The sequence below is a fragment of the Notolabrus celidotus genome, chromosome 11 (genome assembly GCF_009762535.1).
Source record: "Notolabrus celidotus isolate fNotCel1 chromosome 11, fNotCel1.pri, whole genome shotgun sequence".
In the NCBI taxonomy this organism is placed as follows: Eukaryota; Metazoa; Chordata; class Actinopteri; order Labriformes; family Labridae; genus Notolabrus; species Notolabrus celidotus.
The window spans coordinates 4890116-4914816 of NC_048282.1; positions in this window are offsets into that span (position 1 = coordinate 4890116).

The following is a 24701-nucleotide window of genomic DNA, read 5'->3' on the forward strand; positions in this document are numbered from 1 at the left end:
GTGACACTTATAGTGACATCAACTGTTTTGGTTGTATTTAACAGGCTGCTGGAGGCTTCTTTGCATTTCAATGTGGAACATTTTCTTTTGTTGGTACTTTAGGTGACTCTGGATCTTCTTGTTAAGTTCAGCAGATTTAAATGTGACCGATGTGGTTTAGGGTAAGCCCCTGATGTTAACTACACCTGGCCGCTGCTACAAAAGTCTGTGCCCTAATTTGGTCACGGCAGTGAAAGTCTGGCTCCGCCTCTGCTGCAATTTTATAGACCTCTCTGTCAAAGCGTCTGGATTTTCTCTATTTTTTTACTTCTTTGTTTTCCTGATTGATAGAATAAGATAAGAAGACATCCTTAGCAACGCTTTGCACTTTATGACAACAGTCTATTGGGAAATAGCAGACTGTTTATATGAACTGTTGCGATGTAATGACTAATCAAAATCAAGTTTGCACCACAGCCATGTGTTAAAACATGAAAACACAAAAAGTAACCCATCCAGGCTGTGTTGGAGCGACTCCACGCTATGTGATGTAGTCACTGTTTTTGTGGATGGAGTTTCAATCAATCAATCAATCTTTATTTGTATAGCGCCAAATCACAACAAACGTTATCTCAAGACGCTTTTACAAACAGAGCAGGTCTAGACCACTCTATGTTAAATTATGAACAGAGACCCAACACCAAGACAGGATAAGACTCAGTCTGACCCCACCTTAATCCACCATGAGCATTGCACCTCGCAATATTATAATAGAAACCTCGAGCGTGACCAGACTCATGTTAGACAGCCATCTGCTGAGACCGAGATGGGTCTGGAAAGAGGGATAAAGGAGAATAAGAGAGAGTTTGATTTAATATTTTTGGTTCTTTAGTACAGTGTTGTCGGAAACAATCCATGACCTCGGCAGCAAAAAGAAGCACTTTTGGAGCTTAGAAGCACATGCCCTGACAGATTATGTTGTAGCCATTACAGCCTCCAGTATATCTCAGGAGCTGTAATGGCCGGGATTCCAAAAGATTTGAACCCATTAATCAGTAAAAACCCCAAAATACAAAAGCAGGGCCTTTGACAAAAAACTGGAATCCCTCTTAACACACTTTAAGAAGATAAGGAGTGCAAAATGAATGGGTATAAAAGGGGGAGCTGCTCTGCTTAAGCTGTCCCCTCTGAGATGAACGCATATGGGTTCAGATCTAAACATGAAAATATGAAGGATGCGCCACTTTGTCCATATACTATCTTTGAGTGTCGTCTTTTTACCGTTCATACAGATTTGAAGTTCACAAACAGATTAAAGAACACTGATATCAAAGACAAAGACCACATTCCTCTAACCTCTTTAGCTGTGACTCTGCAGCTATCACATTTCATTGTAACAGGTTTTAATTCATGCTGTTAGCACCAACCTCCCTCCTCCAAAGGACCACTTTACTTCAAACATGTAGGTGGTGAGTGTGCTCAGATTTCAGTGGTGCATTGTTTCAAGAGGTACCTCAGAAATTCGTGATGTAACAGTTTTTTAAATGGAAGCAGCATTAAAAAAATTCTGGCTCTCATCCCTGGTGTTGGCCAAGCTCCAGAGACACTGTTTCAAATAATGTAGTTTCATAGATTGATTTTGTTAAACCTTAAACGTCTGGAAGACAACTTCTAACCCTCAGTGTGAAAGGGAAACTTTTTGTTCGTGTTTTCGAAGCCCAGACAGAGATAACTGCACACTTTAAAAAGCTCCCTTCAGAAGATATTAGACAGGCTGAGCTGTAGTCCTCATCAGCACAACCTGATACCTTCAGTGCCCCTCAAGTTCAGCTTCAATCAAAGAGCTCTGAGCCAACCGTCAAGCTGATACACATTTTCAAACACCTAAAAGCTTCCTTATTTGCCTCGTTTCCCATGCAGAGACTCGCTCTCCTGATCAAATAAAGCTTCTGGTGAGTGTGTGATATCTGGTTCACAGCAGAGACATGAAATCAAGGAGTAAACAAACAGCTGGTCTGTGGTTTGAGCCTTCTTCAGGCCAATAGCGGTCCCTTCACACCATGGGATCATTGCGTGCATGATCTCTCGAAAAACGTGGCCTTGATTTGCAGCTCTCTGGATTTCTACTGGCTTTGAGGGTGTGGGTGGCTGGAGGATTGGAGAAGTGCGGTGGAGTGGATCACGCCGTTGTTCCAAATGATGAATGTTGATGCCTGGAACCCGAGGCCGGGCATCGTGACAGCAGCCGCCTGATGTCCCCGGCAAGTCTGATTAACAGCCAGAAACGTTGAAGAGAGAGGCAGAAGCAGAGATCTGAAAAGAAAGAGGCGACAGAACACAGACATTTAAGGCCTGGAAAAACGGCAAAGGACAAGAGAGGGAGTTGTTGGAAGGTGGCAGAAATGGGGTGAGGAGGGAGATTAGAGAAAAGTAGACAGATGCTGCGAGAAAGTGATTTTATGCATAAGAAATGTGTCAGCTTCTATTAGAGGAGCAAATAACCTCTGTGCAGGGGCAGCTGTGCATCTCTGGGGCTTTAATATCAAATAAGTTACATCAGCAGCTCTGCACTCATGGAAAGCTGACTCTATACTTTTGCATTGAAGTAAAATCAGAAGGTAGTTCTCCTCTGATCAGGAGGAAAATGTCACACAGCGATTCAGTGGGCTTGGTTTTAGATTATTCACAAAAAAAGAGTATAACTCTTCGAGGGTAATTTGCTGTGGCATGGTGTGTGTCTCAAATTCTAGGCCAGCAGACACCCAGAGAAAGAGTTGTTCCAAAGTAGGACACATAACAATTAAAAATGCATTTCACATCTTCATTTGTTAGCTTCCAAGTGGACTACACCGAGATGCAGCGGAGCAGAGCGCTGGATTTACAACCCAAAAAAAAGGACAGGGACAGATACCACAGATTAACTAATCATTACATAACCCAAAGCGGACACCTCCGTGCTGCTCCCCAGAGTCATATAAAGAATCCAAAAAGGCTAAATGCTCCAGCTTTGGGAGAAAGGAGCACATGTCCCGGGAGGATAAGATGTCTCCACCCGCTGTGGTGTCTCAGTGGGTAAATGAGGAAAACATGCCAGGAAGCATCTCTGTGTCATCCTCATACTCTCTCTCCCTCTGTATCTGTCTCTCCCCGCAGAGGCTGACCATATGTCCATATTTACTGAGAGATCAGCTGGGCTTTGGCATCCTGTCAAGACAGACGCACACACATGCACACCAACACACACACGCGCAGAGCCTGCATTTGCCTTGTGCATGCTCTGTTGCGTGTCTTGGCCTTGTTTGTGTTGTTTTTCTAAGCACTAAGTCCTCTGCTCAGTGTGTGTGTGTGTGTGTGTGTGTGTGTGTGTGTGTGTGTGTGTGTGTGTGTGTGTGTGTGTGTGTGTGTGTGTGTGTGCATGTTTAATGATTTTGATGGTACTTACATGCAGAGGATGTTTGCAATCTTTTTGGGATGAAAATGTCAGGGGGTTTATTTGCGTGCATGCATACTTAAGTCCGAGTTTGAGCATGTGTGCATATTTGGAGTGTGTTGTCAATGACTGTTTGTTGGACATATGCGAGTGTGTGCGTGTGTGTGTGTGTGTGTGTGTATGTATTTGTGTGACAGAGGTGCTGGGTTCAGAGCTGCATATTGCTTGATCTAGTAGTAGCACTAATGTATGTCAGAGCTTGATATAGTCCTTTTGAACAGCCTCGGTGCAGGGAGTGATAAGCTGATTAAGGCGCCGGGACAGATGGGATCTCTCTGTGTTTTTGACTATATTTGTGTGTGTGTGTGTGTGTGTCATTCACTGGGACCCACAGTATATCTCCCGTGGGAAAAAAAACTGGGTTGTCTATGTTAGCTTAACATGTTGTTGCAGAGCACTGCGTTGCTTCCTCTTATCTCTTGACATCCATCTTTCCATCTTCCTTTCTCTGTCTCTATCTGTTCATCTGAATCATATCATCCTTTCTCCGCTGCCTGCAGGCTAAACACTCAGCAAATTTTGTTTTGTTTATGCTCCTCTATACATTTGGCCGCAGTGCAGCTCTCAGCTTTCATCCAGTATGGATCAAACAGCAAATACCCTCAATCTTACTCCAGGCTTTGTTTTGTTTTTAGCCAAGAATTATGTCTATTCATATGGAAAACAAAAAAAAGCTCAGAATCCGACTGTCAAAACTTATCTGCCGCAGCTATAGGAAACATAATGATAGGTTGGATTTCCTGTAAAGACGACTCTTTGGCGCTTTGAGATATCTGGGCTGCAGCGGTGAAGTGTCGGTCCAAGTGTGTGGAGCAGTGAAATAAAAGCTTATTGTCTTTGTCCTCAGTCGTGATGCCAGTTCTGCAGCAGACAGCTTTGTCTTGTTAAAGCAGGCCAGTTCATCTCTGTTGATCAGGGTGAAAACGGCACTGATATGATTTGCCAAACTCTTTACCTAGCTTTGATAACTTTTCAAGTTCCAATATCTGTCCCTTAGATTCTTTTATCAGGTACAGGCTGATTCATTCAATTCAGCTCTACTCTATTCCCTGTTTACAGCAACTACATGCATGTGCTTTGACACCAGTCAGCATGTCAGTAGGCCTGTGCATTCTGCTAGGTGAAGCTTATATAACTTAGAGGAAGTTGACAGCAAAGGCTCAGCATTTTGGATGCATTTCACACTTGATATGCCAACAACTTCTACGGCTTCCTGCAAATCTGCTAATTTAATGTTGCAGCAGGCGATGGCAGCACGGCATATAAAACACAGCTAACTTAAAAAAGCATCATGCCAAAGAAAACAACAAATTCAGTCCAACAAAAAGGAAGATAAAACAAAACAGTTAGCTTGAATACGTTCCAGGTTTGAAAGCCTCAGAAGATTGTTCTGTGATTCATTGTTTTGGAAGAATATATCCTGCAAGTCATGAAAAGTTAGCCTGGTTGAACACATTAAACCACTGTACAGCATGTCTTCATGTATACATTTTCTGAGGCCACTCTTAACTGTCTGTCTTGACTCTACAAAACGTATGTGAACATAAATCAGCAGAGTTAAAAGAGCTTCACTACAGCTATCTGGAGATCTTATATATGCTCGTTGGCACGTTTAACAGTAGACTGAAAGTCACACGGCGTGATGCTACCAGTGGTGGACAAAGTACACAGCTTCATTACTTAAGTCAAAGTACAGATCCTCCAGGTCAAATATTACTCCAATACAAGTGAAAGTTTTCAGTCAGATTATGACTTCAGTTAAAGTCCTGGAGTACTTGCTTTTGAAAATACTGAAGTATTCTCATTAAAACCCTATTTTCAAAACTTCATCCTTGCCTCCGTTTTTGTGTCTGTACTGTGGGTCCTAAACTGGATTCGTTACAACAGTAGGCTAATGCCCAATGTGTAAAATCTAAGTAATATTGAGACAGCCTGATCAAGGTACCCACTTCAGAGGCCGTCAAGCTTCTTTAATCAAACTTTATATGCTGTTGTCTCAGCAGCAGATACTAGGTTGCTAATGCAGTAATGGCAGTTATGCAAGATGGCGCCACACAAAAGATGCTCACTGGATTTATCAAGCAAAGAGAAATGTCAGAGGGAAATTTAGTTTTTCATTTCCGATAATTTATATTTCTGTTGAACTTTAGGGTTGAGGTCAGATGGGGCCAGCCTCCTCACGTGTTGTCTTTGCAGAATTGTTTATAAGAAAAGTTCTCCACGTGTGCCTCGAGGGCCTTGTTGTGTATGCCAGTGAAGTCATTACGACGATTGGTCACGGAGCCTCATGTGCATAGAGAGTGTGTGTGTGTGTGTGTCTGTGTGTGTCTGTGTTTGAATGCCAGTTGTCTCACAGAGTGGACCGTTGGACCACAGCTGGTACTCAGTGATACGCTAAGATGGTCATGAGCAGCTGTCATGAGGACAGATGTGATCTGTGGGAAAGTATAGAATAGAGACAACAACCAGCCGAGTACAGTGTGTTGGTGCACAACATTAATGCAGACTCTCTGATAGAGTAAGGGGTAAAAATGTTCAACTTAAAAGTGAGTCTTGTGTAAAGATGTGTCTCTTTCTTTTGTGAACAGAGCAGCACAGATAAATAACACACAGTACTTGATGGCTTCATCTGTGCTTTAAGCGTGGCCGTCCCAGCAGAGCATTTCCCAGAGGATGAAGACAGCCCTGCTGCCGCTCTTACAATTTAATTCAAGTAAAATTCAAGCTGATTCAGACACCGATTCCCCCACCGAGGCAAAGTGGCTGAAAACCTCCCGGGGACAAAACTTCGATTTCACAAATTGACCAGAATTTGTAATGAATGGAGCCCAAATTTAGTCCTTGATGTTAAACCAGTCAGGAACAAAGACAGACAGGAAGAGCCAGGATCAGCTCAGACAGATCTCTCAGAGACAGAAACACACTCACAGTTTTCAGAGCATGTAAATAATAAACACAACAACGTCATTCTCACAAACAATGCGAGCCTTTTCTTCCTTCTGTTCTGCTTTCATCTCCCTCTGTCTCCTCTCTCTCCACTCTGAGCTGAGGAGCTTTTTCGGGGAGTGAAGACCCCGCTCTGATTAAAAATGCAAAATGTAGCCCACTTTCCGCATAAAACAGCCTCCATAATGCTGCACAGCTTATACTTGGCTGCACAATGAGGCTGCACATTCCTCCACTGCCTTTGTTTCAGCTAAGCCTGCAGTATGTCACGCAGACAAATGCACCAACATGCTGCCCTTTATTCTTGCATGCTTATGTCATGCATGTGCACCATTGTATATGAAACACACATGATACCTGCAAACCTCACACTCTCACATACCATAGTGAAGTAGGTTAAAATGCATATTGCACCAATGCTTCTTCTGCATATGTATACTTTAAATAGTGTATAAAACATGAGCTGTGCTAAATTTTGCATGCTGATAGATAATTGAATGCAGCTCTTGCTTGAAGCAAAGTATCTCTGATGTTTATGTCACCTGTCATTGCCATGTTACACTTCTTATGGCAATTTGTCATGAGCATGGTAGCAAAGATAATACAGTCTCCAAGACCTCACACTCAAACAAGCTTTAGCCCTGGTTCTTATTATGTGTTGAAACTTTTAACCAACAGTTTATAGCCTACAGTTTTTATAGTGTAAATTTTAAAGAGTTGAGTTTGAAATGTCCATCTTCCAAGCTTTGTGTTATTGGAATAGCAAGGATAGCCCAAACAAATCTTTGACAATGTAAGTGAGTATTGGACCTTGAGCCTCTCACATATTGCAATATCCCCACAGCGCTGGAATGGAGTTCCACCATCACTACGACTCTGTACCTACACATTGAACCCCATAACCAGCGTGATATTGGTGTCCCAGTGTGATTTCACATCACATTACAGCGTTGCAGAAGTGCTAGATACACGGTTTGTAAACACACTTTGGTAGCTTCACATACCCACACACTGAGACATGCACATACGCACATCGCTGTTCTGACCTGCCCACTCCAATGCTACATTGCCACCATCCTCCCCATTTGGACTTAGTTACTACCTCCAAGGGAGGATCAGAGATGGAACAGTTTTACCCCACCTTAACGCCTCCATGTGTTACACATCACGTCTCATCACTATCATCTCTCTCTCTCTCGCTCTCTTCATCTCCCTCTATCCCTCTCTCCAACTCGGTCTCAGCAGATGTGTGTCTAACATGAGTCTGGTCCTGCTGGAGGTTTCTGCCTGTTAAAGGAAGTTTGTCCTTGCCACTGTAACTTGCTAAATGCTGCAAAGTGCTCTGCTCATGGTGGATTAAGATGAGATCAGACTGAGTCCTGTCTGTAAGATGGGACTGGATCTTATCCTGTCTTGATGTTGGGTCTTTGTTAATAATAGAACATAGAGTACGGTCTAGACCGGCCCTGTTTGGAAAGAGTCTGATGGTAACATTTGTTGGGATTTGGCGTTTTATAAATAAAGATTGATTGATTGATTGACATTACAGACAGGGGCGTAAATATCCTGCCTTGAAATGTCAGTATGTGCAAGACATTTGTCAGATAGACGTGACCACACCTTTAGACTGTTGGCTGGTTGCAAGTCTTGACAGACCTGTATTATGACAGAGATGATGGCTGCTGAGTACCAAATGGAGAAGACTATTATCATTTTTAAACTGTAACTAACCATCCGATAAATACAACACAGACTTTTAATAAACTATACCCTGTTAGAAACTTAGTTAAGAAGCTTTCTAAATGTCCGTAATATCTAATAAAAAAATATTTTAATTCAACAACAGAGTGAAGTGTCAAAAAATGTTTGGGGATTGATTATTGCTCTCAAAATTGCCTGTACATTTATATCACATCAATCAAACAATCAAGGTTTATTTCTATAGCACCTCTTCTACAAATCAAATGCAACCCAAAGTGCTTTACAGTGACTGAAGCAAGAAAGAAGCAGAAATAACATAATGGCAAGACATATTAAAAAACAAAAACGAATAACATCCAGAGAATTACAACACTTGATCACGTTAGCATTTCTATCTGTAAAATGGACAATTTTAATGAATTGGAAGGTAAGAAAGGCAAAATGTTTTGATATAGACAGCTGGCTTAAAGATTATTTAGAACTGATATCTATGGAGCAAGCAGCATCAGCACTTGTAGATCCAGGCAGTGGCCACAGAGGCTCTTTGAATTTTATTTTATCAGTGATGGATAAAAGACCTTGATGGTTCCTATTGATACTTGACCTGAGTTTTAAACCCCATGAATTCTTGAATGAACATGAATGTATATATTTTATTTATTTATTTATTTTTCAATTTTCTTTATCTATACACTGAACAATATTTACGTTCCACCCCTTGCTCCCATGTCTTGTCCTGTTGTAGGTTATCAAGTTTATTTGTTTGTATGTATATTTGTTTGTTTGTTTAGACCTTGTCCAGTCAGAGTTGTGTTGTTGTATTATAATTTTGTGTAATAAAAAAAAAAAAAAAAACAACAAACAAAACAGATTTTAAAATAAAGACTAATGCACACCGACAGCGATAAAATATGTGTAATTAAAATAAGTTAATGAATCAAATTAAGAATTTAAATAGCTAAAATAAGTAGGCCTACTTTTTTTAAAGGGTAAGAATAAGAGTTGAAAATAAAATGAAGGCTAAAAATATCAATAAAACTGAGTAGATAAATAAAAAATAAAAATAATGATTAATAAAAATAAAATGAAATAACCAGTTAAAATTAATAAAATAATAAAAAAAAATTATAATCAATATAAAAGTAAAAAGTAAGTAATAAAAATGGTCAAAACCATCTGATAGCGTAAACTATTGAAACTTCTACATCTTTGCATCATTGAGTGTCCAAACCAAACTGACCCACATTCACAGCTACTTGTATTGGTGAATTGCTCTCCATATTGCCATTATTATACTTTAAAACATCTACACACATGACAGAGTAAAAGGATCAGATAGTTAAGTTGCAGTATAACAGTTCTGTGCTACATATAAGGATCAACATGAATCTTTCTGTGGTATTATAAAGGCAAAAATAATCAGCCATAGAGGACCAGTGTTGTGTCACACAGCTGTAGATGAATTATTGTCTTATTTCAGCTCGTCCTACATTTCATTTTCAATCAATAAAAGTGACATCATGTGACTCCTGTACAAGTCCAGGATGCTGTTTTCCCATAATCCCATATTAGTTTCTACAAATGATGTTTCATTTATTTATTTTCAGCGTTTCCTTTATACAAGTTAGTCTAAAACAGTCTTCACTGGTATTGATCACTTATTGGTGGCTTTACCTTTATATCTCATGTTATAGCTTGATATTTTAAATCTGTTTAATTTTCCATGAACAAGGAAACACGGTCGGACTTTAGATGTGTGTTATCCTGTGTCTTCTGTTTTCCTCTGTCTGTCTCCCTGGCTGATAAAGGACTTCACCACCTGTGCCGACTTGTAGATTTCATGGGTACATTCCCGGGAAGTCTGGGGGTGATGAGGGCCTTCCAAACCCACAATATAGTTCATACAGACCTCAATCAAACTTTCTTCAGACTGTCAGGGAGGTCTGGGGTTGAAGACTTCACCAGAAAACACTTACTGAATCTCCTATAATCCATGTCAAGACAGTGACATCATAGTTTTCCAACCTCACTGTCTTTTAGGAAACAAAGTAACTCATGGAAATGTGAAACTTTGACTTTGATAAAATTAGCCTTTATCATAAGGATAATAAATAATATTTGATATGGTACCATATGATACGTTAAAATACGATATGCTGGGAAACATTGCAATATAGTGGCATGAGATGTGATCCGGTACCTTTCATTGTAAGATAATATGATATATGTTATGATGTGATACTATATGATATAATATATATGTTACTACATGATACAATATTATATCACACGATTCAATATGGTGCAATCAAACACGGTACAATAAGATATGAGCCAACGCGATAGGATACGATGGTACGATGAATTGGGTGTGGCTTCCTCTCCTGCGTTCGCTCACTCCCTCCTTGTTGCACCTCATTCCCCTCTCCAGGGTATATACAACCTATTGTGACCCAGGACTTCCACCATATCCGTGTATGGTCCATCTACGATCCGCTGTGGTTGGGCTCCCTGCTCTCTCAGCCCACCGGTTGTGTTTTCCGAACGCAGCACGGAACAGGACCGCTGGACAGCTGGAGTCATGTGATCGAGGTTTTCCTGCAGTAATTACTGAATCAAGGATTCTCCTCCTCCTCTCCTCATCCATGTTGTCTTTCTGGTCCTCTGAAAACCTCTGACCTGTTGACTCCAGGCCTGGCTCCGCTCATCATGACTTTGGTTTGTTGTTGTAGTTAAGTGAAATACGATCTGGTGATAACACAGAGTGTTTTATTCTGAAAATTAACAGGATGTTTTCATTTTGTTTTGGTGCCTGACTTCCTGTCCCACTCCATCTGCTCTGTTGAGATTGATGCGTCGTGCTCCGGCATCCGGCAAAAATAGAAGTCTTGTGTATCTGATCCAGAGGGCTCCAGGCTCCGCCAGATCAGAGAGGTAGCCGGAACGCAATGAAGCGGATCCAGTGGAAGTTAACAGATTGACTAGAATAGAAACCTATCAGATCTGAGGATGTGACGGATCGGAAAAGGATCTGGTGGAATTCGGCCATAACTTTCTTTTCATGCAGTTCAGAGGCATTGTTCCAATCAATCAATCAATCAATCAATCAATCAATCAATCAATCAATCAATCAATCAATCAATCTTTATTTGTATAGCGCCAAATCACAACAAACGTTATCTCAAGACGCTTTTCAATGATAGGAGGTCTAGAACACTCTATGTCAATATATATCTAATCTATCAGAATATGTATCTAAAACAAAAGAAATGTCCATCAGAGACGACAGCTTGACCATAATTCTCCTGTCAGCCACCACCTCCACAGGGTCCAGGACTGAGCTGGCCTTCTTCACCAGTGTGTTCAGTCTTGCTCTCCTGTATCCTGTCCGCCCACAGCAGGTGAAATCCTTCCAATGTGGCGTTCGTGTCCGGTGTTAGCTCTGTTAGCATGATGCTACTCTGCCAGTATTCCCTCTGGTGCTGGGTTAGCTTGTCCACCTTATCGTAGATAGATCTTACATTCCCCATAATGGTGGGTTGAAGGACAGGTTGATGTCGTCTTTTCTTAGCTTGCACCTCAATACCAGGACGTCGTCCTTGCCTCCTTCTCCTCAGCTCACAGGGAACATCGGGCCTAGTATCGTTAAGCATCAATATGCTACGGGCTGCTAAAAGCTGATCTCGTATGTAAACAATGTTACCATGGATACACGCAGGATCTCCGGCACACACAGGAACAAAAATAGCAAAACACCACTGCAAACATAGTCAGTTTGGTGTCCATGGCCAACAAATGAGTCATTACAAGTCATGACAGGCTCCAAATACAAAGAGAACTAAAAAGTTAAAAAAGTCAAAAGAAAGAACAATGAAGAGAGAGCTGCTGCTGCAACAAGCAGCCACTCGAGCTGCGCACGCGCAAGTAGATCCTAGATCTAGATATTACCAATATGTTGGTAATATAAAGACTCTGAACTAGTGTTGGAGGTTGCTAAATGTCTGTATTTGTATGGTGTGATCATGTTGGACTTTGAAACAAACTCACTGATGTAACCGTCGAGGGGCTTCAATAATTTAAAGGTCAGTGTTTTGCAGTTTTCTCTTGATTTTTACAGGCCGTCCTTCTTGTCAGCTTTAGAAAAGTGTATTCATATCTTCCTGGTGTCATATGGATTACCTGTACTTACTGTGTCTTGTGCTTCAGTGAACTTTTAGTCCCCCTTTCTGCCTTCATGTCAACCTGTCAGCTTGCTTACCCTTTGGCTAATCTCCAACAAACCCGGCTCGCACTCTCGTCTGCATGTCCTGCTCCGCTCCGCTCTGCCATCCTCCATCGCCCGTCTACACGCTCTGCCTCAACCACTCCTCACTCCTTCCCTCATTTCCTTGTTGTCTCAGCTATAAACCTTTAATTATAAATCATAGTGCTTTTCTCTATCTTCATTCAGGTTCACCAGATGTAACACAAAGCAATGGTTACAATATTGCTGCCGAGCAGTGACGCAAGTAGCATCAATGTGTTACATAAGCAAGTTGATCCACTCCAGCAGTAAAGGATGTGTGTCAGATGGTCATTTATGTAAGGAAAACCGCATAAGTGACGTGCTGGAGCAAAATATTTCAATACAGCTCCTACTGTACACAATACATGAAAAGAGCAGAGATAATTGTGTGCAACCTAACCTTTATAAAAATGCATATTTATTATTGAGTCATAAAAATTGATACGGTTGTGAATAGTGCTCATTGCTTTTCCCTCAAGAGGTGCCAGTTGGTAATGGAGCGATTTCTCCTCCTCCTCCGGCTCTATAATGGGCTTGTCATGGTGCGCTGCTCAATGCATCTTCAAAAGGAACCAACTCTCTGTGGCTCACAGACGAGGGCTGCAAACTAGGTCGCCAGAATGAGCAAAGGAATTTTGCGAGACAGGAAAGAAGTTTGTGTGTGCGTGTGAAGAGGAGGCTAAAATAGTGCATTATTAAGGTGTTATGGCACAGGCCTGAGTGAATGCTGCAGGTTTGATTCATTTGGGGTCTGGGGAGGTAAGTCTAAATGCAGCTTTTGAACTTAATGCAATAAGGACTCCTATTTATTCAGGTGACACATTTCTATATCAACACTTTTTGAGAGTTACGTAAAACGGAGGTAAAGTTGAAGGTAGAGTGAAATCAGAGAGGGTACGGGTGAGAAAGGAGGACGGGGTGTTCCTCTGCCAGCAACATCAACACATTCAGACAACTCTTGTCACAGCTGACAGGCAGATAAGGGCTTGTTTTAACTTCCTCAGTCTTGTGCGTGAAGATTTGAAAGCCTCACTGCCTCCTGAGTGTGTGCATAGGTGGGAGATAATGATAATGGCATTCCCCTCATCTCCACCTCCTTTTTTTGTCTGATCCACATTGTCACATCCATAAAAGGTGTCACACCATTAAAAGCCGCCTTTCTTTCCCGTAATGCTCTAATGCGGGTGGTTACGAGTGTGTGTGTGTGTGTGTGTGTGTGTGTGTGTGTGCGTGTGCGTGTGTGTGTGTGTGTGTGTGTGTGTGTAATGGTGTGAGATGGGGGAGGTCCTGAGTGTGAGAATAATAGCCTACTTGAGTGCCAGACCTTGGAAGCTTTTACATTTGGCAAGGTGAGATCTCAGGAGCCTTTTCAATGTCTTGCCATCATCTGAGACCGCCAACTGCAGCTCTGTGTGTGTGTGTGTGGGTGTGTGTGGGTGTTCACGCCAGTTTGGGTGTATCTTGACATACATTTTGCATCATTGTTTATCTTAGCAGCGATGTGAAAAGGAGAGAAAAGAAACAGAAGTAGTGAGTGTGCAGAAGTGTGTGACAGCAGCATCTTATTCAGACTCAGTTATGCACGTGAGCAGTGAAACATGGCACCCTGGGGCCCATAATTCAGCAGCATCCCTCCATTAACCCAGACCCCAGCATGTCTAACTCATGAAATATGTAAACAGAAACTCTGTATGCACATTTTGTCCTCAGCCCAGAACTTTGTGTATGTGGGTTATGTGTTTCGGCACGCAGTGGTTCAGTGGTGTGTTTGTGCATGCAAAGCCTCTTTCACGCATGCACTAACTCCAGAAAATGTTCAAACATTGTCCAGATTGAGTGAATGGGCACGACCAAATCTGTTCAACCCATATGCATAAGGACTTTATCATGCCAACCCCCACGTAGAAAGTCTGAAGATGCGTGAATGCAGCAGGTAAACCAGTTGTTGAATTGTGACGTTGCTGTTTCAGGGTCCAAGCAGCTCATGCATATTGTATTTTGAATTTGAAGACCATCATTAGCCTGTTTTATTTATATTCATGTGATGAGACAGAGATGAACAAGTTGATCACTTTATATTCTTAAATGACTTTAAGGGGAACTCATAAAACTCCCTGAAGTTAGCATAAAGTTATGTCATCTGTAAATACATGCTAGTTACTGATGTATCATGCAGTGACATTTGAAGCAGCAAACAATAATAATAATAATAAAAAAACTTTACAAATAACAGCCGCAGTAAGCTTAGACCGCACACAGTCGGTTTCACAGTTCATCTCCCTCTGCTGATGTGATTCACTTCATTCAGGTACTGTTATCAAACTGAAGAGAAGCTGCTAAGATTCCAAAAATGTGCTACATTTCAAGACTGGAGACAACAGAGCAAAAAGGAAGACTTAATAATCGCAACATTTTTTTTTTTTTTTTGAATACTTTATTTTTGTATAGATAGACAACACAGCTCAGTGAAACAGAAACAGTAAGCCATATACATCCATGTGTTATAATAGTAAAAAATACAGTCAGTCCATGGAGTAGTGGCATATCAGTCCTGCAATGCTACGTACACAGTCCATTTTTCCCAGTAATGCAAACATTTTTCTGCTCTAAGATTTAGTGACTAAGTCATTCTTTCCATATTTTCTATACTAGACACGATTTCTACACACTCAGTCTCTGTTGGAGGATTGGGTTGCAACCACTTTCGTGTCACAGCCTTTATGCTGGCTGCTAATAAAATCTTAAACTAGTATTTATCCTTAACTGAGAGGTGGGCTGCAATGTTACCCAGATAAATTGTGGAGAATGAGCAGTCAATTACTGCTCCAAAAATGTTTATAATTAATGGCAACATGTGTTTGACTTGTCAGTGAATGATCAGCATAAGCCCATGGATGGTACAGGACTAGCTGAGCTAGCATCTTGTACTAGTTTGCTTCCTTTTTCTTTTTTTTCTTTTTTTCTTTCTCTTGTCTGCATATATATTTCTGGTTTGTGCCATGTTTGTCACAAACTGTCAAATATTAATGCAATTTATTCTTGCAGCAAAAGAAAAGAAAGAAAACCTTTTTCTTCTGTGCTTGTGACTGTGTGCATGCGACCATCACCATCCCTCTTAGAACTCTGGCCTATCTTTTATTGACAGCTAATATCATGATCTGTAAAAGAGGGCGTGCACACCTAGGTGGACCAAAAAAAAAGAAAAATTAAAAGAAAGTAAAAGAAAGATTACACAAGGATATACAAAGGGACAGGGAAAGAGAAGGAGAGAGAGACCTAAGACACTTAGATGGAGAGGGACCATCTCACCATGAAGCCCAAAAAACTCTGGGCGGTGATATTAATGATTAAGCAACCCTTAGTGTCCACAATCATTACTGAAGCTTGAAACTATTATTGAAACCAGTTTGCTTCCTAACATTGTTGGATGTTGGACTAAGCTCTTGAGCAGATGACATGTTGCTTTTCTACATGCTCCCCATGTGTTTTGATAATGCATTGGTCTTTTATACAAAAGTACACAAAGAGCAGGGAGAGTAAGTGCTTAACAGCAATTGAACGAGCTTGTGGACCAAAGACTGTTTAAATAATGGATGTAGTTTACGTGACGTCACCCATCTGTTCCTGAGCGCTGTTTTGAAGCCAATCGTTGGCGGCAGCCATATTGGAAATGCTGAACTCAAACAAACTGCTGTCGAGTGAGGGTGAGGTAAAGAGCCAGGCTTTGAGCCTCCTAGCCAACAGCTACAGTGTTCCTGTCTGTCAATCAAGTCAGCTGTGTCTCTTATTATGGAAAACTTGCAATCTTTAAATCTACGAAAATGCTGCGTTATGAAAAAATTCACCCCTTGTACAGTGTGTGCCGATCGAGAAATGATCTATTCAGACTACTCTCGTTTTTGAACCAGGCTGCAAAACATGTTTATTTCTGCTGTTAAGTTTGGCTTTTTTGAATTTGTGTGTATGTTGTTTCCGGTACTTCCGGAGCCAACCTCAAGTGGACACTCAAGAAACTGCAGCTTTTAACATTTAGCATTGGCTTCAATTCTCATGGTCAGAGATTGACGCTTGTTGTGGACCCAGAGATGGATCACACGTTGTGAGCACTTAACAACTGCATCATCAGGAACATTCAACACAAGAAAGAGGCCTGGTTGATGACGTCATTTACATTGCATTTGTATTTCATAGACCAGTGGTTCCCAAAGTGGGGTCCATGACAGTAGAGGGGTCATGAGACGCCTTTCAAATGATAGAATATGCAATGTTAGTATATTTTCTCCATTACTATAAAGGAATATATACAAAAACAGAAGTTATACTTCAAATAAAACCATGCAAATATAAAAATGTATCATCAGTTTTCAATTTTTCTTTGTTGCTGCAGACACACAGACTCACCTGTGCATCTGCTTTTGAAATAATCTGTCCTATCACTGCGACAGTCAAAACATGAGGATTACTGGGGGTTTTGGCTGTTGGCCTTCTGTGCTCATTCTGTCGTTCATTTTTAGACTGACCTTTAAGTGCAGTGTTTAACCCCCTCAAGGGACAGTAGGGTTAGCCAGTTTTTGGTAACTTTATTATGTGGGTCACAGGCTGAAAAGTAAGGAAACCTCTGTTTTAGACTCCTTACCATTTCATCAGTTGTCTGTATTTTGTTTTCTACTGTTTTGTGTAGCAGGAACACATCTGTAGTGAAATGAACCCTGAAACTTTCACCACTGCCAAAGACTCGTCCACCTCCCAAGTGTCCCCCCTCACCCAAACCAAACAGACTATTTAGAGTCTTCTTCTGAGAGTGCTTCTGACTTTGACAGTCTCCTGCTGTGGGGCAGACATGTGGAAGGCAAATCCAGAGTATTTCAGGATCTGAATGTTCAAGAAGTTGTCTAAAACTGTCAGGAGATCAAGTGTAAAAGGACTCATGTTGAAAGGGTGTTGATAAATTATATTGAGGCATCTAACTTCTAAGATCAGGCTATCAGAGATTGTGTAACATTTGATCGTGCTGGGCAGCCTGCTTGACAATGACACAGTTACAATATACGTGTTATCAGTATAATGTTACAGGACAGGCCAGCCATTGTGCAGAATCTGTTGACTTTCCAGTGTTTGCCTTCAGAAATGTGCAGTCTGCAGAAAAGATAACCAAATTAAAAAATATTTGAACCAACTCTGATGACCAGAAAAACAGAACGTGGTTGTTCAGATTTGGTCCATTGACAATGTAAGAGCACATAGTTCTCATGTGGAATTTTGCTAATGGAGGGACAAGTATGTGCACCAGTAGTGTGGTTTTCCCACATTGCACTTTCTGTGGTCATGGGATCAAAAGCAGCAGAAAAATGGAGTTCTCGTGGTTGTTCATGCAAGAATCCTCTTGTGAAAAGTAGACGCCCTAAATAGGACTGATTAATAAAATGGCCTGGAAGTGAGCAGACATTGCAGCTCGTATTTCATCTGTTTTGCTGATGCATGAAAGCGGTGGAAAATGAAGGCACAGCATCTAAGGGATGGTGGGGTTAGAATGTGTTCAACAGAAAAGCCCACAGGAACAAGAGAATAATCTAGTTAAGGCAGTGACATATTTTTAAAACCGTGAAATCTCTGCGCTTTGGTGCTCTTATTCTGGGAAGTCTATTTAGTGCATGGTGGGAACAAGCTTCCAATGTTGCATTCTCGTTTCTGATTATATATTTCAGGCATGTTTCGCTTTTTAAAAGATGCACAAAGCTGAAGAGAGAAGTAAAAGTGCTGGAGACCAGGACTCAGACTCAAGTCCAACTCGTGGCCTGGTTTTCAGGAATCATGACTTGAGTTGGACTCCAGCACTGAGGACTTTGACTCAAGCATTGGATGCATTTTCTGCACAGAGACGATGAAGAGAAGAACTCTGTGATGGTTTCACTTTACTTTTTCTGTTGCTATGAATTTCCACAAGTTACCTGGCATCCACACACCGGAGACAGTTTTGCAATATAATTCAGAAAATCTCTAGTAGATATTCACAGTTGCATGACTGGGACTGAATGGCAAAAATACCCATGAAGTCTGAAATTGCTGGTTAAGTCATCTAAAAACATGGATGCCAAGAGTTCTTGATAGGTATGGGAGGTCTCTATCATCTGAGACTATTTGATGGAAGGGTTCAAAGTATAAAAAAATCTTGCAGCTTGTTGCCTTTGTGCACTAACACACAGATTCAAACATACAACCATTCATTTTCTTGTACATATATATATATGACATAAAGTTGGCAGTGATAAGTGAGGCGTGTGCAGCCCGTGACGAACCTCAGAGCACAGTGATACACAGTATCTAATGACGGCAAACATTTAGCCGAGGCTCCCAAATACAACACATCGCCGTAATATAAGTGGCAGAAAAGCTGCAGATACGAGAAGTTTCCTCGCTCTGAGGCAGAAACAGGTTCTATTTCTAAAGAAGAAACCTAGCTTCACTCTGAGTTTGGAGACCAAACTGGCTAACCTAAGTATTTATACTTAGTGACAAGATCTAGAGGTTTCCCTTGTGAGGCTATGACCAAGGGGATGCTTTCATGGAGACTCACTTGAGTTTACATTTCTTCCTGTCCATTTCTCTGTTGTCAAATTATTTTCCTCCATGTTTTTCACTATTCTTTTTATATTTCTTACATTTGAGCCCCAGTATAAAGTCTGATTGTAGAGGTGTCATCCCTCTTTCTGCAGATTTACAGAATGGATGTAGTTTTTAAAAAATTCTGTTAGGGTCTGTAAGTTATAACACAGGGTTCTGTGATTAATCAATCAGAATCAAGCCCTCATCAAAGTCATGTGATAAGCAGGTATAGTTGTATACTTGTAGTGAACATGTTAGGCCAGAGAAGAGCTGAGGTAATGGGAACACCAGTCGCAGTTATTTAGTCATAAACCGAAGTATTGATGCTGATGATGGTGCTGCAAGAAATGTCAGTGGGTCACCGAAGTCATCAGGATTCATCCTCTGGGGGACAATAACGTCTCCACCTTATTGCACAGCAACCGATCCAATAAGTTCATATGTTTGAGGCTAGACCCTGACCCACAGACGTCGATATTGGTCAAATCTCAGACTTCAGACCGACAGAGGACGAGCTGATTAAGGAGAGAGACTTTCTCTGTCATAATGTGCACACTACATTAAACCTGAGTCACATGAATGGTAATTTTGTACCATTAGACCAGCAGTGCTCTTAGTAGGTAGAGCGCTGATGGACATCAGGCTGAGAGGTGTGAAAATGGAGTTGGGGGTGAGAGTGAAGGCATTAACATGGGCAAAGAATGGTGTGGGGGTAGAAACAGGGTCAGAGAGGATTAGAGAGAAAAAAGAGAAAGACATTATTCCCATGTGAAAAGAACTCCAATTTCCTCATTTGAAGTTGAGCCTGAATTGTGAAATGGTCATATCATGTCAGGAGTTTTCCACAGAGTAAAGGTTGTTAAATTAAAAAGAAGAGCTCTAACAATGTGAGAAAAAAATGTGTGCAAGAAATTTGTCTGCTCATGCATAACATGTGAGGACAGGGGGAGGGTGTAATGAAATGTACTTTATTTGTCTGTGCCAAACTGTGTGTGTGTTTGCGTGTAACCTAGTTTTAAATTGGAAAAAAAAGGCAGGTAAACATGTAGTTTAAATCCTGCCTCCAGATGCAGAGATGCTTCAGGGAGAGCAGCATGTCTGTTCACCCAAACACAAATAACCTACCTATGTGCTTTGAAATGGGAACACGCTTCACTGGTTGACTCGTAGACAAGTGTTTCGCTTTGTTCAAGAGATGAGACAGTTTTTCTCCTGGTTGTCACTTCAAATACTTTAAATGCAAATTAAATAACAAACAGGTAAAAGGCCTGTGCTACATTTGTACTCCATACAATGGATGAAAAATAGTTTTATGTCTGTTTGATTTGTTGGCTGCAGTTAGATAAGAAAACTGATGCCTCTATTCTGCATTAAAGGGAAGTGTTGTCTGGTTTATTGTGAATGTTTAATTGTTGCTAATTGCTAATGTAGTTTCAGCTATAAAGACTCACTTCAAGCTTTACTGGATGGATGGTCTGGTCCTTCTGCTGCAGGTTCTGCCATGTCCACATGTTCCAGGCGGCATTTAACATGCAAAGTCACAGCCTCTGCCTTGCTCATATCTTTGACTGTATTCCTCTTTAGCACAAATACAGCTGGACGTCTGAGTCAGCCAAACACTGTAAAGTGAACCCTCATCACATCAGATACCATTAGCAATGTTCAGCAGGTTTTCAAAGCTAGTTTGTGACAAGGACAGAGAAGTAGACTCGCAATTAGGTCAGGGGTAATGTATAGTGAGCAGGCGGTTAGGCAAATTACAAGTCCAATCCTGGTCCTGCTCACCCAGTCCCATCCATTCAATATACATTTTCCCATTTGTTACCTGGCTGTACTAAATACAAATACAAATACAAATACAAATACAAATACAAATACAAATACATGCAACAGTTGATAATACTTCGATGCATGGCAATGAATTCTTAATCACCTCCCTGCTTGACAAATTGGCATTTAGCCGTTCAGTTATTCACAGTCAAGCTAAAACATTAGCCCACTTATTTGAAATAATTCACAATAAACCGAACATTGTCATTAGACAAGGTGACTAATGCTTCTTGCTGCTTTCAGCCACATATGCTCCTAGCCTGCTGGAGGATCTGAGAGGAGCTTATGGAAATATTGAGACTTTTAAAAGTTAACTAAAAACTCATCTATTCAGTCTGGCTTTTACATAGGGTTTAACTGTTTATTATTTTAAAGTTTGTTTTTTTGTGTGTTTGATTTTATTTTTTTATTTTAATGTTTTTTTTTATTATTTATTCATTTGAACTATCTGTTTTTTATTATTAATCTACTCAGTTTTATTGATATTTGCCTTTATTTTATCTTCAACTCTTATCCTTACCCTTTTTTAAAAAGTATTTTAACTACTTATTTTATATAGTCAGTTTTATTGACATTTTTACCCTTTATTTTATCTTTAACTCTTATCATTAACCTTTTTTAGTTATTTAGTTGAACTATTTCTATTCTTAATGTTAATTAAATTAACATTATTTTATTGTTGTTGGTGTGCATTAGTCTCTATTGTAAAATCCATTTTTGTTTTTATGTCTTGCCTTTATTTTATTTCTGCTTCTCTTGTTTTCAGTCGCTGTAAAGCACTTTGGGTTGTATTTGATTTGTTTCAAAGATGCTATTGAAATTAAGCTGGATTGATTAATGTTGACTTTTCTGTCCTCCTTCAGTTTTTCTCCTCAGAGCTTTGCAGTTGACACACCTTTAAGCATACATGACACAAATGTCACAACTTTTAACACTGTTGTTATCACAACTATGGTTTAAGTTATTTTATAGTGATCAGCAACTCAGAGATGCTCTCACCAGCTCTGCTGCCGTTGCCTGGATTACAGGACAGAATGTTGCTCCTCTTTTTTCTATCACAGATGTTTTGGGTCCAGTAGCTCCTCAGGCTGCTATCAGATCTGTGCCCGCTAACTGTTTACAGGCAGAAACTAACATTTTTCAGTTTCAGTGTCAACAGGAAGAGATAAAAGAAATAAAATGTGCAGGACTCATTTTCTTAGATTGATTTGATATGATGAGAGTGATGAGGTCGTCCCTGGTGTCTTTTTTGCTGTTGGAAAGAAATGACTGTTGTGGGCCAATCAGAATCAAGTATGTAACAAAGCCACATGATAAAGCTGAAATAACAGCTAAACAGTGTATCTGGTCCATCATCATATATGATTACAGCATGAAGAAATTAGGGTCAAAAGTCACTAAAATGTCCCTTTGAGTATGAGTCAGTGTTGAATTCTGATGGCGAAAGGTGTGCATGTTAATGTCTGATGTAAACAAGACCTTAGAACGACAGGATTCCATACACTTACATAAAATCAAACACTTAAATGTTGAAAATTAGTGATGTGAGGCAAGTTCCATGCCCATAAAAGCCAACCTCCTGACATAACTTCTGATAAACTGAATTTTGGTTGTTTTGCCATTTTGTTTTGTTTATTGAATAAAGAAAGGAGCTATACATTTTAAGTTTAAGGAACTCTTGAGCTGCTGGTAAGTGTATTCTTGACAGCCAAAGTCCACCAGATCCATGTCCATTCGGTCTCAGCTCTGTCACGGCACCAAAGTTGATTTGGTTTCTATTCTAGTCAATGTGTTAACTTCGGCTTGATCTGCTCTGTTGCGTCCCGGCTGCGTCACTGATCTGGTAGGTCGGAACTGTCCGGATAAGTGACGACAAACCGATAACTACAACAACAAACCATCATGATGAGCAGAGCCAGGCCTGGAGTCAACAGGTCAGAGGTTTTCAGAGGACCAGAAAGACAACATGGATGAGGAGAGGAGGAGGAGAATCCTTGATTCAGTGATTACTGGGGGAAAACCTCGGTCACATGACTCCAGCTGTCCGGCTTCATGCTCCATGCTGCATTCTGAAAATGCAACCGGTGGTTGTTGACGGACGCGACGGCCAGGAGCCAGACCTCAGCAGATTGGAGACGGACCGGACACGGATCTAGTGGAAGTCCGATGCGATGTAGACTTTGTTGAGTCAGGCTATCTGTACCCTTCATTCGTCCATTCAAGCTCCAAAGTTAGCACGCAGACAGGAGATTGACTGAGACAACAAATATCCCTAATTCCACAAATATCAAATGACTCATCTAATGTATACTTCATTAAATGTGCTAAGTGCAAACAAGTACCTTTTTTTTGGTATTAGTTTGTTCTGTGTTGGCAGAATTAGCCATGCTAATGATGAATTACAGATTTTAAACCTGGCCTGTTTGCTTGTCAAAGTAATAGATGACAGTCTTTGATACAAGCTGGATCTCTGACATGATTCCTGTCTTCTTAAAGCTCCCGTGAGAACCTTTTTGGTTTGTTTAAGTTTTGGTGCCCCCTCTGGACAAAGCAGATGTCTGATTTGCTGCTGATTTTGACCTGTACATGTGTAATTCTTTTTTAACTGACCCTGGCAGCAGTTTTAGACATAAAAAAAGAACTTAGTGTAAACAGTCAGTCTTCATGCTGATGGTCTGGTTGGCTTTTGTTTGTCATAGAGAGGCATATTCATGCCCAGCCAAAAGCTCCACTCAGGTGTTTAGTACTCAAGTGTAATATTTCCAAAAGGCAATGCCAGGCTGATGTTCATAGCATAGTAAATAGGACAGATATCTTCCAGTTCATGCAGATATCAACATTTCTGCTGTTAAATTAGAACATTTGTTCCATTTCTGTCTCTAAACAAATCAGCTGTGGTGCTCTCTGTTGTGGATTTAACCCGGAGGCTTGTGCCTGTTTTCATTGGTTCAGCTCACAGAGGCTTCGGCCTGATGACCTACAATTTTCCTCATTATACGGAAGAGAAACGGGGGTACTCAGAGGGGAAAGGGTGATTAGAGTAATGATTATAGTAAACCTTCTCACATTGTCTGCTGGCTGCAGAAAAGAGGGGTGTGAGGACAGGAGGTTAAAAATAGGATACAAAGAGGGGAAGTAATGAGTGGGTGATAATGGAGGTGGGAGTTCAAAGAAATATTGACCAAATACCCGTTGATTGATTTCTGGGATGGAAAAGATTATAATGGCATAAGCTCTTCAGTTGATTTTAAGAGAACTGTGGTGTAAAAATACAAAAGCTAAACACAGTTTGCTGCTGAGGATGAGGAGGAGGAGGAGATGAAGGCAGATTATGATAAACTGTTGTCGACGCGGGGCTTACAGCTGCTTGATTGTTCATCTGTCTGTTCCCCCCACAGACTATTGGACACATGACCAATCCTCTTACATGTACCCCCACCTTCGGCCGCCTAATCCATGGCCTCTTACCCTCAGTCGGCTCCACACAGAGCTACAGAGCACTGCAGAATATTTTACACGGTTACTTTCATTAGAAGGTTAAACATTCAGAGTCACATAATGTAGATTTGAACCTGTTCACTATTTCATTTTTCTGTAGCCTGCAGGTTGATGCGAGGTTTTAAACATCCTCAAACGATAAGGGATTATTTCAAATGTTACTTCTTTTTATGTGACGCTTTAGCATGAAGTCTTAGTTTAAAAATATAAAATAAACTGGAACTTATTCAGATTACTTGTTCCGTTTTGCAGCAATCGACCGGTCAACGCAAGTGTCAAAAAGGCTTTTGAAAAAGGGATTACTCCACATTTCTGGCCCTAAATCCGCTAAAACCGTGCCCCAGAAACACATATCAAGCCCTTGGTGAG